The sequence below is a fragment of the Pan troglodytes genome, chromosome 23 (assembly GCF_028858775.2).
Source record: "Pan troglodytes isolate AG18354 chromosome 23, NHGRI_mPanTro3-v2.0_pri, whole genome shotgun sequence".
Classification (NCBI taxonomy): Eukaryota; Metazoa; Chordata; class Mammalia; order Primates; family Hominidae; genus Pan; species Pan troglodytes.
The window spans coordinates 48,604,587-48,617,711 of record NC_086016.1 but is presented as its reverse complement, the minus strand read 5'-3'; the positions used below and the strand labels follow the sequence as shown (position 1 = coordinate 48,617,711).

Sequence of the window (13,125 nt, the reverse complement as noted above, 5' to 3'; positions counted from 1 at the left end):
AGGCTGTAATTCCGAGGCCAGGGCTGCCTTCCCAATCACCTCAGGCAAGCAAATGAGGCAATGAGAGAGGGGACAAAGGCCCTGAGTGTCCCGCCTGTCACCATCAGAATGCAATGCGTGCCCCGCCAGTGTCCAGCTACTCCTCAGTCTGCTCTCCCAGCCACCGGCTCAGCCCCAAACCCAGGGTCCTCCTGCTGGATGGTTCACAGCGGCCCTTGGGGAGGGCGTCCACACATCAGCGTCCTAGACGACCCTGCTCTCAGCCCCACTGACTCCACCACCCTCCTCACCCAACTCCCTGGGTCCATCAAAAAGACAGACTTTTCAAGCTTCGGTCAGTTAAGAATCAAACTCCATGTCACGACACATGTCACAACACACTGCCAGGGATGGACCTTCCAGCCTACACCACCAGGGATGGACCTTCCAGCCTACACCACCAGGGATGGGCCCGGGCTACGCCTCCAGCCTGCACCGGGGTAGGGGTGCCCTCCGCGACACACCGCCAGGGATGGGCCCGGGCTACGCCTCCAGCCTGCGCCTGCACCGGGGTAGGGGTGCCCTCCACGACACACCGCCAGGGATGGGCCCGGGCTACGCCTCCAGCCTGCGCCTGCACCAGGCTGGGGATGCCCTCCACAGCCACATGGGCAGCCCCCGCACTGCGCTGAAGAGTGCTCCACTCTACACCAGGGTGACTTCATCTCAGTGACATCTGCAAAGAGCCATTTCCAAGTAAGGTCGGGTCCACAGGTACTAGGTGGACATGAATTTTGGGGGAGGACGCTGCTACCCAGCACATGCCGAACTTACAGATGCAGGAACCAAGGCCCATCTACACACTGAGCATAGCTCCAGGCTGCACCTCAGGCCAGACCCGGGTCTCCCGACGCCGCCCACCTGCGTCTCACCTGCACCTTCCGTCCTGCGTGCTGCAGCCGCGCATCCCCAACCAGACGGCCCCTGCCCTCCCCACTTCCAGCTGCCCATCCCCACCCCCTCCACGGTCCCTGGAGGAAGCCCAGCTCCTCAGCCTGCAGCCCAGCCGCTCTCCCCAGGACCAGCCCCTCCACCTGCACCTACGGGCCCACCCCTGGCAGCCCAGGGCCCCTGCGACTCCGAGCCATGCGGCCCTCTCAGATCGGCCTCCCTCCCTCTCAGATCGGCCTCCATCCCTCTCAGATGGGCCTCCCTCCCTCTCAGATCGGCCTCCCTCCCTCTCGGATCGGCCTCCCTTCCTCTCGTCCTGTCAGGTTCTGAGGGGCTTCCTGGGAGGCTCCTCCTCTTGCCGGCCCTCCTGACGAGGCCAGGTTCTCAGGAGGCCTCCACCCTTCCTCACCGACCCCCGGCCCCGGGCTGCACAGGTGCTTTACCAGTGGGTCTGGCCTGCACCCGGCCTTGGGAGGGAGCCTGCCTTTCAAGATCAAGATGGCTCCGGAAGAGCACGTGGTAGCCGGGACCACTGCCCCAGAGAGTAGCAGCTTTTCCCAAGCCTGGGGCTTCCACTCAGATGGGCCCTACCATGTCCCCCTGCCCCCTGCCCCCTACCTCCGTCTGTCTCAGATACATCCAGAAACCCTCTTTCACTGTGGCTCCTCCAGGTCCTGGCCCAGAACCAGGATGTGCTACGAGGACCCAGGAACCATAGCCTCCAAGCCGCCCAACACCAGCAGGCACGGAGAGGGTGCTGTCTGCTGCCCTGGAGCCTGGAGGACCCCAGTCCTGTGCACCAGAGCAGGGCAGCAGGGCTCACCACGGCTGTCCCAGTCCTGTGCACCAGAGCAGGGCAGCAGGGCTCACCACAGCTGTCCAGGTTCTCCCAGGATCCCCCAGGCTCAGGGCAGCGCCCGGCCAGGCTCCAGGCCCTCTCTGCAAGCAGGACGGAATTGGGCCAGCCAGCCCTGGAACACAAAAGCATGCTGCTCTGGAAACCGCTGAATTGCTTCTGGACACACAAAGGCAACAGTGTCTAGGGAACCCTGGACTCAGAAACCGCAAAGGACTTTATTTCCCCTTCCCCAGCCCAAGATTTTAAAAAAAAAAGTGGTTCCTGGTCTCTGGTGCTTGCCCTGAGCCGTGTCTCCTTCACACCATCTCCCCTGCTAAAGCTCCTCTCCGAGTTCTGGGTCCCTGGATCACAGCTGACCTCCACCTCAGGGCCCGGCTGCTGGCACGCCCTTCATCCCCTTATTATCTGGCAGCTCTCCTGCTGATCCTGGGATAAACAGCATCCGCTTTCCCACAGCCGCCAGCCCTCCTAAGCAATGTCCCTGGGGGACTTGCAGATGTTGAGCAACACAGACACACCTCCCCCACCCCCACTGCAGTGGGCCCCAGCCCCCACCTGGCCCTCCTCCAAGTCTCAGTCCTCTAGGGAAGGTAGCCCCTAAACCTCACTGTCAGAAAGGCCTGGGATGGAGGTTAGACCAGCAGCTGGACAGCCAACCTGGGCAGCTGAAGAGGACGTGAGGATGGGGCAGCTGGCAGACTCCAGGGCTTTGCAGAGTGAACGGGAGGACCGGGGGCGGCCAGCAAAGAAGGCCTGGTTCTACCAATACCCCATCGCCAGCCAGACACCAGGGCTCAGGCCTGTAATCCCAGCACTTTGAGAGGCTGAGGGGGGCAATGCAGTAACACAGAAAGTGAAATAAGAACATGAGCCAGCGTGGTGGTACGTGCCTACAGTCCCAGTTGCTCAGAAGGTTGAGGCAGGAGGATCGCCTGGGAACCTGGGAGTTTGAGGCTGCGGTGAACCACGATCGTACCACTGCACTCCAGCCTGGGTGAGAGCCAGACCTTGTCTCTAAGAACAAAACAAAAACATCCACCTCAATGTCCCCATGCTTACAGCCACATACTTGCACCTCCCTAACTCCTGATGCAAAGAGGCCCAAGGACCCAACACACACACAGCTCCCTGGGCCCTCTGGGGTCCTGAGACTGCAGATCCTGCCCTTCCAGCCCGTGCCCGACCTTGGCCACTGTTGTCCCAACATCAGCCTCAAGAGGTCGGCTCACAACTGATGACATGTGTGCTGCCCCAAACTCAAGGCTTGTCCAGGAGTTTCATCCCCTCCCTGGATTCAGGCCTCAGTCCTGCCGGCTGGGCACAGTCAGGCGGCCTCAAATGCTATGTCCGTATCCGGGTGTTTGGCTGCTCTCAACCCTGCCCCCCGACCTGGCCTCCCTGCAGGCTCCAAGCCGGACAGCTCACCAGTATCTCAACTATGCCACGCCTGGCACAAACTCGGGTCTCAAGGGGCACTCTGATTGGATGGCACTGTGTCCACCAGCTGTCTGGGTGAAACCCTCAAGAGCCCTTGATAGCCCCGTTCCTCACTCCACTGCCAACCTGCAGCGCGTGCCGGCCGCCCGCCTCCAGACGGGGCTGCGCATCTGTCCACCTCTCCCCACGACCCCAGCCTGGTCCAGGCAGCCACGTGCCTCCCCTCTCCCCACCTCCCCAGCCTGGTCCAGGTAGCCGCATGCCTCCCGAAGCCTTCTCCACAAGGCAAGCATGGTGAGGCCTTCAAAGGCAAAATCAGCCTCTGCAGCGCCCCTGCCGAAGTTCTCCAGGGGCTTCCATGCACCTGGGTCAACACGGCTGCTCCCCGACACCCTCATCAGCTCTGGCTCATCTAGGCTTGGCTGCAGCTCTGCCGACCCCCTTTGGAACCCTCCGACCACCGCCTCTGTCCCCACTGCAGGGCCCGACACGTTTGACTCCGGGACGTCGCTCATTTGCCCCATTCCCTAGGCACCGCCCGCTGTCATTCCATCATCCTGTTTGGTTTGACGTGGGGTCCTTGGATTGCCCTGATGGCTTCCTTGTTTAGCGCTTGTGCCTCCAGCCCTGCTTGGTTAGAACCTGCCTGGTGCTCCCCCGGGGCAGGGGCTGTGTCTGGCTAAGTCTCCAGGGGCTCGGCTCTGCCAGTGATGCTCAGGTGGACTCGAGCTGCAGGCGCCCGAGTCTCCCTCTGCAGAGCTTGGCATGTGGTGGGCAGTGACAAACACTTGTTCAGAGAGTGAGGGAGCGACGCACGAAGGCAGCCCAGATGCCACGGCTGGGGGGTCCCTGCCAGCCTGAGCCCCCAGCCACCAGCTGAGCTTTCTTTCCTCTGCCAGAGGCCTCAAGAGAAAGGAACACCCATGGACTAGGGACACCCATGGACTCTGCCTTGGGCCCTGCCAAAGCACAGCGTCCCTGAATACACAAAAACTTTAACTACAAGCCTTCAGTGATCTGGGATGTTTCTCTAGGAAGAAACCTGAATTCCTTCCCTTGGCAAAGTATCTTCAGGCTTGAGTCATACGAGGGTCAGGCTGGAACCCCATGGGGGGAGCTGAGCCTTCTGCACTGTGACAGGGAAGCCACCCAGGGGGGCCAGGGAGCGAGCCCAGGGCTATGCACACCCTGGGGTGCTAATGCCAGCACGGTGTATGGCCCGCTCTGGGGCCACTTGCCAGCGTGGCCCAGGAGAGACAGTCAGGAAGACTGGGAGGGCCAGGAGAGGCCTACGTGAGTCTCTGCTTCTTCCTCTGTGCGCTGGGATCCTGCCCAGGCCTGGGGAGGAAGGAGCTGGTTAATGTTTAAGGACCCAACACAGGGGAACCTACACGCACAAGGGAACCTACACACGGGGAAACCTACACGCACAGGGGAACCTACACACAGGGGAACCTACACGTATAGGGGGAACCTACACCCAGGGAAACCTACACACAGGGGAACCTACACACACAGGGGAACCTGCACGCACAGGGGAAGCTGCACACACAGGGGAACCCGCACACATGGGAGAACCTACACACGGGGGAACCTACACGCTTAGGGGAACGTACACACAGGGGAACCTACATGCACAGCAGAACCTACACATGGGGGAACCCACAAACACAGGGGAACCTACACACGGGGGAACTTACACATGGGGGAACCCACACACACAGGGGAACCTACACACGGGGGAACCTACACGTGGGGGAACCTACACACGGGGGAACCTACACGCACAGGGGAACCTACACACGGGGGAACCTACACACACAGGGGAACCTACACACGGGGGAACCTACACGCGCAGGGGAACCTACACGCACAGGGGAACCTACACACAGGGGAATGTACACACAGGGGAACCTACACACACATGGGAACCTACACACAGGGGAACCTGCACGCACAGGGGAAGCCGTACACGCAGGGGAACCTGCACACACGGGGGAACCTACACAAGGGGGAACCTACACGCTTGGGGGAACCTACACACGGAGGAACCGACACGCACAGCGGAACCTACACACGGGGGAACCCACATGCACAGGGGAACCTACACACGGGGGAACCCACACACACAGGGGAACCTACACACGGGGGAACCCACACACACAGGGGAACCTACACACGGGGGAACCTACACGCACAGGGGAACCTACACACGGGGGAACCTACACGCACAGGGGAACCTACACACGGGGGAACCTACACGCACAGGGGAACCTACACACGGGGGAACCTACATGCACAGGGGAACCTACACACGGGGGAACCTACACGCACAGGGGAACCTACACACAGGGGAACGTACACACAGGGGAACGTACACACAGGGGAAGCCGCACACACAGGGGAACCCGCACACACGGGGGAACCTACACAAGGGGGAACCTACACGCTTGGGGGAACCTACACACGGGGGAAACAACACGCACAGCAGAACCTATACACGGGGGAACCCACAAGCACAGGAGAACCTACACACGGGGGAACTTACACATGGGGGAACCCACACGCACAGGGGAACCTACACACGGGGGAACCTACACGCACAGGGGAACCTACACACAGGGGAACGTACACACAGGGGAAGCTGCACACACAGGGGAACCCGCACACACGGGGGAACCTACACAAGGGGGAACCTACACGCTTGGGGGAACCTACACACGGGGGAACCAACACGAACAGCAGAACCTACACACGGGGGAACCCACAAGCACAGGAGAACCTACACACGGGGGAACTTACACATGGGGGAACCCACACGCACAGGGGAACCTACACACGGGGGAACCTACACGCACAGGGGAACCTACACACGGGGGAACCTACACGCATGGGGGAACCTACACGCACAGGGGAACCTACACACAGGGGAACCTACACACACAGGGGAACCTGCACACACAGGGGAACCCGCACACACGGGGGAACCTACACAAGGGGGAACCTACATGCTTGGGGGAACCTACACACGGGGAAACCGACACGCACAGCGGAACCTACACATGGGGGAATCCACAAGCACAGGGGAACCTACACACACAGGGGAACCTACAGACAGGGGAACCTGCACACACAGGGGAAGCTGCACACACGGGGGAACCTACACACACGGGGGAACCTACACGCACAGGGGAACCTACACACGGGGGAACCTACACGCACACGGGAACCTACACACGGGGGAACCTACACGCACAGGGGAACCTACACGCACAGGGGAACCTGCACACACAGGGGAACCCGCACACACGGGGGAACCTACACAAGGGGGAACCTACATGCTTGGGGGAACCTACACGGTTGGGGGAACCTACACACGGGGAAACCGACACGCACAGCGGAACCTACACATGGGGGAACCCACAAGCACAGGGGAACCTACACACGGGGGAACTTACACATGGGGGGTCCCACACACACAGGGGAACCTACACACGGGGGAACCTACACGCACAGGGGAACCTACACACAGGGGAACATAGACACAGGGGAAGCCGCACACACAGGGGAACCCACACACACGGGGGAACCTACACAAGGGGGAACCTACACGCTTGGGGGAACCTACACGCTTGGGGGAACCTACACACGGGGGAACCAACATGCACAGCAGAACCTACACACGGGGGAACCCACAAGCACAGGGGAACCTACACACGGGGGAACTTACACATGGGGGAACCCACATGCACAGGGGAACCTACACACGGGGGAACCTACACGCACAGGGGAACCTACACACGGGGGAACCTACACGCACGGGGAACCTACACACGGGGGAACCTACACGCACAGGGGAACCTACACACGGGGGAACCTACACGCACAGGGGAACCTACACACGGGGGAACCTACACGCACAGGGGAACCTACACACACAGGGGAACCTGCACACACAGGGGAACCCGCACACACGGGGGAACCTACACAAGGGGGAACCTACATGCTTGGGGGAACCTACACACGGGGAAACCGACACGCACAGCGGAACCTACATATGGGGGAACCCACAAGCACGGGGGAACCCACAAGCACAGGGGAACCTACACACACAGGGGAACCTACACACAGGGGAACCTGCACGCACAGGGGAAGCCGCACACCAGGGGAACCTACACACGGGGGAACCTACACGCACAGGGGAACCTACACACGGGGGAACCTACATGCACAGGGGAACCTACACACGGGGGAACCTACATGCACAGGGGAACCTACACACGGGGGAACCCAGATGCACAGGGGAACCTACACACGGGGGAACCTACAGGTACAGGGGAACCTACACACGGGGGAACCTACACGCACGGGGAACCTACACACGGGGGAACCTACACGCACAGGGGAACCTACACACGGGGGAACCTACACGCACAGGGGAACCTACACACGGGGGAACCCACACGCACGGGGAACCTACACACGGGGGAACCTACACGCACAGGGGAACCTACACACGGGGGAACCTACACGCACAGGGGAACCTACACACGGGGGAACCTACACGCACAGGGGAACCTACACACACAGGGGAACCTGCACACACAGGGGAACCCGCACACACGGGGGAACCTACACAAGGGGGAACCTACATGCTTGGGGGAACCTACACACGGGGAAACCGACACGCACAGCGGAACCTACATATGGGGGAACCCACAAGCACGGGGGAACCCACAAGCACAGGGGAACCTACACACACAGGGGAACCTACACACAGGGGAACCTGCACGCACAGGGGAAGCCGCACACCAGGGGAACCTACACACGGGGGAACCTACACGCACAGGGGAACCTACACACGGGGGAACCTACATGCACAGGGGAACCTACACACGGGGGAACCTACACGCACAGGGGAACCTACACACGGGGGAACCCAGATGCACAGGGGAACCTACACACGGGGGAACCTACACGCACAGGGGAACCTACACGCACAGGGGAACCTACACACGGGGGAAACCAGACGCACAGGGGTACCTACATGCACAGGGGAACCTACACGCACAGGGGAACCCACAGACAGTGGAACTTACATGCACAGGGGAACCTACATGCACGGGGGAAGCTACAAGCACAGGGGAACCTATAAAGCACAGGGGAACCTACACACGGGGGAACCTTCACACGAGGGAACCTACATGCACAGGGGAACCTACACGCACAGGCACATGTCTCATGTTTACTACCTGCGGCACGTATCTGCAAATAATCATGAAATGTGCACTACCCATAAAGTGTAAATTCTGGACAGCCAACTGACTCTCACAGAATGCTTTCATGAATTTGTGCTCAAATCCTGTCTCCACGTTTGGCCCCTGGCAGCCACCACCAATGAGCACCACACGGATGCCGGCTGGTGTTTTTGTTTCCGTTTACAAACCACAACAAAGGTGGAAGGGAGACATGCAGGGGAACGCCACCTGTGAGTCTACAACACGGGAAATGTCCTTGCTGAATAAGGTAGCTGCTTTCCAATGGCAGAATATTTTCACAAGGCTTTTACGCCATTCGTAATGAACGGCTACAGACATCACACAATTTTTAGCTTCATCTGCACGTTAACACTTTCCTCATCAGTTTGGTAAGTCTAGACAACCAACACAAGGAGAAGTGAGGCCCCGAGTGGCAGCAGCGCCCCGCCCTTGGTGCACACACTCCCACCACGCCAGCGGCCATCATTGCACAGCGTTTCCGCCACGCGCGGCAAGCCCAGGGAACCTCGGCAGCACACACAATAGTAAAATGCAATCAAATGATTCAGAAACGATGGGGTTCGAGTATTCAATGCCTTTGCTTTCAACATAATTGATCTAACTGCAAATTTATGTATTTTCATTTTTATTAATGGCCAACTCACAGAATTCCTGAAAACCCATCAATCAGCTCCTGGGAACCGGCGTGAGCTGCCTCCAGATCCCTCCTCTCACACTGCTGCAGCCGCGGCCATGACGGCCATGAGGGCACAGGGCTCCGTGAACAGCAGCAGCCTCCCCTCACCCACCTCCCTCCCAGCAGGCTTGAGACAGATGCGTGAAATAGAAGGTGAGGTCTAAATGCAAAACGAGAGTTCCTGAGAGGCCCCAAGGGGTCAAAGACAGCCTGGGAAGCAGGAAGCAGCAAGCCGGGCAGCCCGCCTCCAGGGCAGGAGGGGGCGTGTATGGCAGCACTGAAGCCTCGGGGTGGGGTGGGCCCATCTCTAACTCAGGGCCAGCAGCCTGACCTCTAGCCCCATCCTGGCACCCTGCCCTCTGCACCATGGAGGCCCCTTCCTGGCCTCCAGGATGCTGCCCAAGCGATGCCCTCTGTCCAAGACGGCCTTCCCAGCCATCGGGTAGCCGCCACCCAGGCCAAGTCACTCTCTACTTCAATCACATCACCCTGCCTGGAGGACCCAAAACCACCACATACCACAGCGACAGCAGCTCGGGGACACAGGGAACACTCGCCTGTGCGGGGCTAGGGGTTGCATCCTGGCCCTCTGTGCCTCCAGCACCGAATGGGGCTGACCCACATCTGCTCCAGTCGCCCTAAGTACCACCGGGGCTGGAGAGCCTCGAGGAGTGGACATGTATCCCACTATCCACCAGATCATCTCAAGCACAGGCATGCAGTGGGTCGCGGCAGCCGGAAGCCAGGCCCAGGCTGGCCACAGCTGTGTGACCTCGGACAGTGGCCCCTGCTCAGGGCTGTTAGAGGACAACATGAGACAGTGCTGGAAGGACTCAGCAACCTGCCCAGCCAGCAGTGGTAACAACAGCAAAAACACAGCCCTACTCTCCAAAAAAGTGTTCCACAAACACTGCTCTCACGCCCCATACATCACCACTGCGTAACCACGGGCGCTGGGGAGGCAGCGCTGTCTTGTGGGTGTGGGGAGCCAGGGTAAAAAGTTCTGAGACCATCCCAAGACGCTGCTAGTCACTACGAGCTCCCGAGCAGGGACCCAAGCCCAAAGTCCACAGGCGGGGCAGGAAGGGCCTGTGGGTGAGCAGGGGCTGTGGGCAGCCACAGGAGAGAACCATGGCACCCAGAACACAAACAGCGCTTCAGCCTGGGGGCCCCGGGAAGCAGGAGACCGTGTCAGGGAAGGCACAGCAGCCTTCGGCCGCCCACTGGCCACCACGGCTTGTCCTTGCCCCAGCTGTAGACAAACCAGGCCCACACCCTCTGCTCCCATCCCTGAACCAGCCCTAAAGGGTTGAGAGTAAGGTTCCTTGCGCCAGGCTGCCCAGGTCAAGCCAGTCCTAACCCTCGGTTTCCAGGTCTTTAGGTAGAGGTAGCAGGGGCACCTGAGCACGCGTGTGAGCTCAGGAGCCCATCCCCAGGGAACCTGGGCCACAGTCCAGGCTTACACCAGCTTGGGCCTTGAGAGGAGGCCCCAGATGAATGAGGGCTGGCAGCACCTGCTACAGGCTATTCTCAGGACCAAGCACTGTGCCCTCACTTCCCCCAGGCCTCCCGCGCACCTGAGCCTGCTCAACACCACCAACTCCTGACACCAAGGAGAGAGGGCCTTCCTCCAACAGGCCAAGGACATCATCCAAATCTAGGTCCACAGCACAGCATCCATGGTCAGGAAACCACAGTAACAGTACCAATAACAGCAGTACCATCGGCCAGCCTCAGTGGCTCACACCTGAAATCCCAGTACTCTGGGAGTCCAATGCAGGAGAATCACTTGAGCCCAGGAGTTCAAGACCAGCCCAGACAACACAGCAAGACCCCGCCTCTACGAAAAATAAAAGATAAGTTAGCCAGGCGGGATGGTATGCACCTGTAGTCCCAGCTTCTCAGAAGGCTGAGGCAGGAGAGTCGCTTGAGACCAGGAGTTCAAGGCTGCAGTGAGCTATGATCGACTCCAGCCTGGGCAACAGATCAAGGCCCTGTCTCTTCTTTTTTTTTTTTTTTTTTTTTGAGATGGAGTCTCGCTGTGTCTCCCAGGCTGGAATGCAGTGGTGTAATCTCGGCTCACTGCAAGCTCCGCCTCCCGGGTTCACGCCATTCTCCTGCCTCAGCCTCCCGAGTAGCTGGGACTATAGGCGCCCCCCCCACCACGCCCAGCTAATTTTTTTTTTTTTTGTATTTTTAGTAAAGATGGAGTTTCACCATGTTAGCCAGGATGGTCTCGATCTCCTGACCTCGTGATCCACCCACCTCGGCCTCCCAAACTGCTAGGATTACAGGCATGAGCCACCACACCCAGCCGAGACCCTGTCTCTAAAAATAAATTAATAAAAATAACGTCACCAACAGATCCATCCACACCTCAGGGCAGCCTCTGCCCAATAAGCCTTTCTCGGAGGGTACAAAGCAGGATGAAAGGACGAGAGTGACAAGCTCCCACCAGTGTTCATCTCCCCCACCCCAATCACAATGTTGAAAGGAAGAAGCATCTGCTAAACCAACTGACAAATGGGTAAACTGAGGTTCGGGAAGGCAGGGTGAGAAAGAAGTGGCACAACAGGAACACGAACTGACTCCACTGGACTCCATGGCCTGAGCTTGCTTGAACCCCACGACAGCCCCAGAAGCAGCTTAGCACCAGTCACCCTACCCTCCCCAGCATATGCCTCTATTAATCCATCCATCACACCATATGACAGCTCATAGGCCCCTTTGCCTGGAAGCCTGAATGGGGACCCTGGCAGAGTGACCGCATAGATGTTTATTTTTTATTTAATTTTTTTTTTTTTTTTGAGATGGAGTTTCGCTCTTGTTACCCAGGCTGGAGTGCAATGGCGTGATCCTGGCTCACTGCAACCTCTGCCTCCCGGGTTCAAATGATTCCCCTGCCTCAGCCTTCCGAGTAGCTGGGATTACAGGCACCTGCCACCATGCCCGGCTAATTCCTTGTATTTTTAGTAGAGATGGGGTTTCACCATGTTGGCCAGGCTGGTCTCGAACTCCTGACCTCACTTGATCCCCCAGCCTCTGCCACCCAAAGTGCTGGGATTACAGGCATGAGCCACCACTCCTGGCCTGCACAGATGTTTATTTAAAGAAAACAAAGCTGGCAAGAAAACCTAAGTTTAGGCACAGGTAGGCAAGCAAAAACTACTGTGTTGTAGAAGCAAATAAACTAAGCCACAGGAAACACACGGAGGGATGCGTTTCTAGTGGAAACATTCTTTTTCCAACTCTCTCCATCACTCCTAGCAACCAGGGCTTGAGAATAACCAGCCAATGAGATGGCCGAAAGGAAGCCCCTTCTGGATTCCCCAGATTCGCCATGTCTTCCTGCCACTGCCCTTGCCCAATTTCCCACAAGCTGAAAGCTGTCTGAAAGCAGGCTGTTCCCCAGACGTGTTTCTGCATCACAGACTGCAATATCGCGAAGGCACGGGGAGTGGCTCCTAGGTGGGGTTCAGCAAGCCCAGTCTATGAGAGGCCGGGCGGTGAACACCTTCAGCCCAGCAGGCCACACGGCCTCTACAACTTCCCAGCTCCGCTGCAGTGCAAATGGGCACGGCTGTGTACAAATCAGACATCATTTACAAAACACAGAAACAGGTGGCAGTGGGTGGTGTGTGGTCCGTGGGCTGTCACTGACCGTCCCTGTCCGGGGTCCACAGATGCCTAGCAGAATAAGAACGCTCACAGAAGCCCATGTCCCCACTAACCCACGCCAGGGACAGGGCAGGCCAGAGGGAACCGCAGCCCTCACCAGGCACGCACGTGCTCCTTTAAGTGGCCCGCGCATCACAGATTCATGTGTGGGCCTTGCCACCATCCAGTCCTCTTAAGGGAAGGGTGAGGAACAAGGCGTGGTCCCTGGCCAGGCTGGGGCAGCCTGGACAGTCTCCAAGTTCTTGGGGGCAGAAGAAGCTTGGTGA

General features: G+C 58.9%; 1 protein-coding gene across 9 annotated transcripts in view; it reads right to left on the bottom strand.

The window, feature by feature from the left end:
* Positions 1 to 13,125, bottom strand: part of GRAMD4 (GRAM domain containing 4) — a 138,011-nt gene that overhangs the window by 91,205 nt on the left and 33,681 nt on the right. Inside the window, exon 1 of one of the 9 annotated variants that reach the window (XM_024352619.3) lies at positions 9,150 to 9,228. The exons of 7 other annotated variants lie outside the window; for them this stretch is intronic. The gene's annotated coding sequence lies outside the window, so the exon portion shown is untranslated. Of the gene's footprint in view, positions 1 to 1,548; positions 1,730 to 9,149; positions 9,229 to 13,125 lie in introns of those variants that run through there. One more of the 9 variants, XM_024352618.3, reaches the window with a different exon arrangement.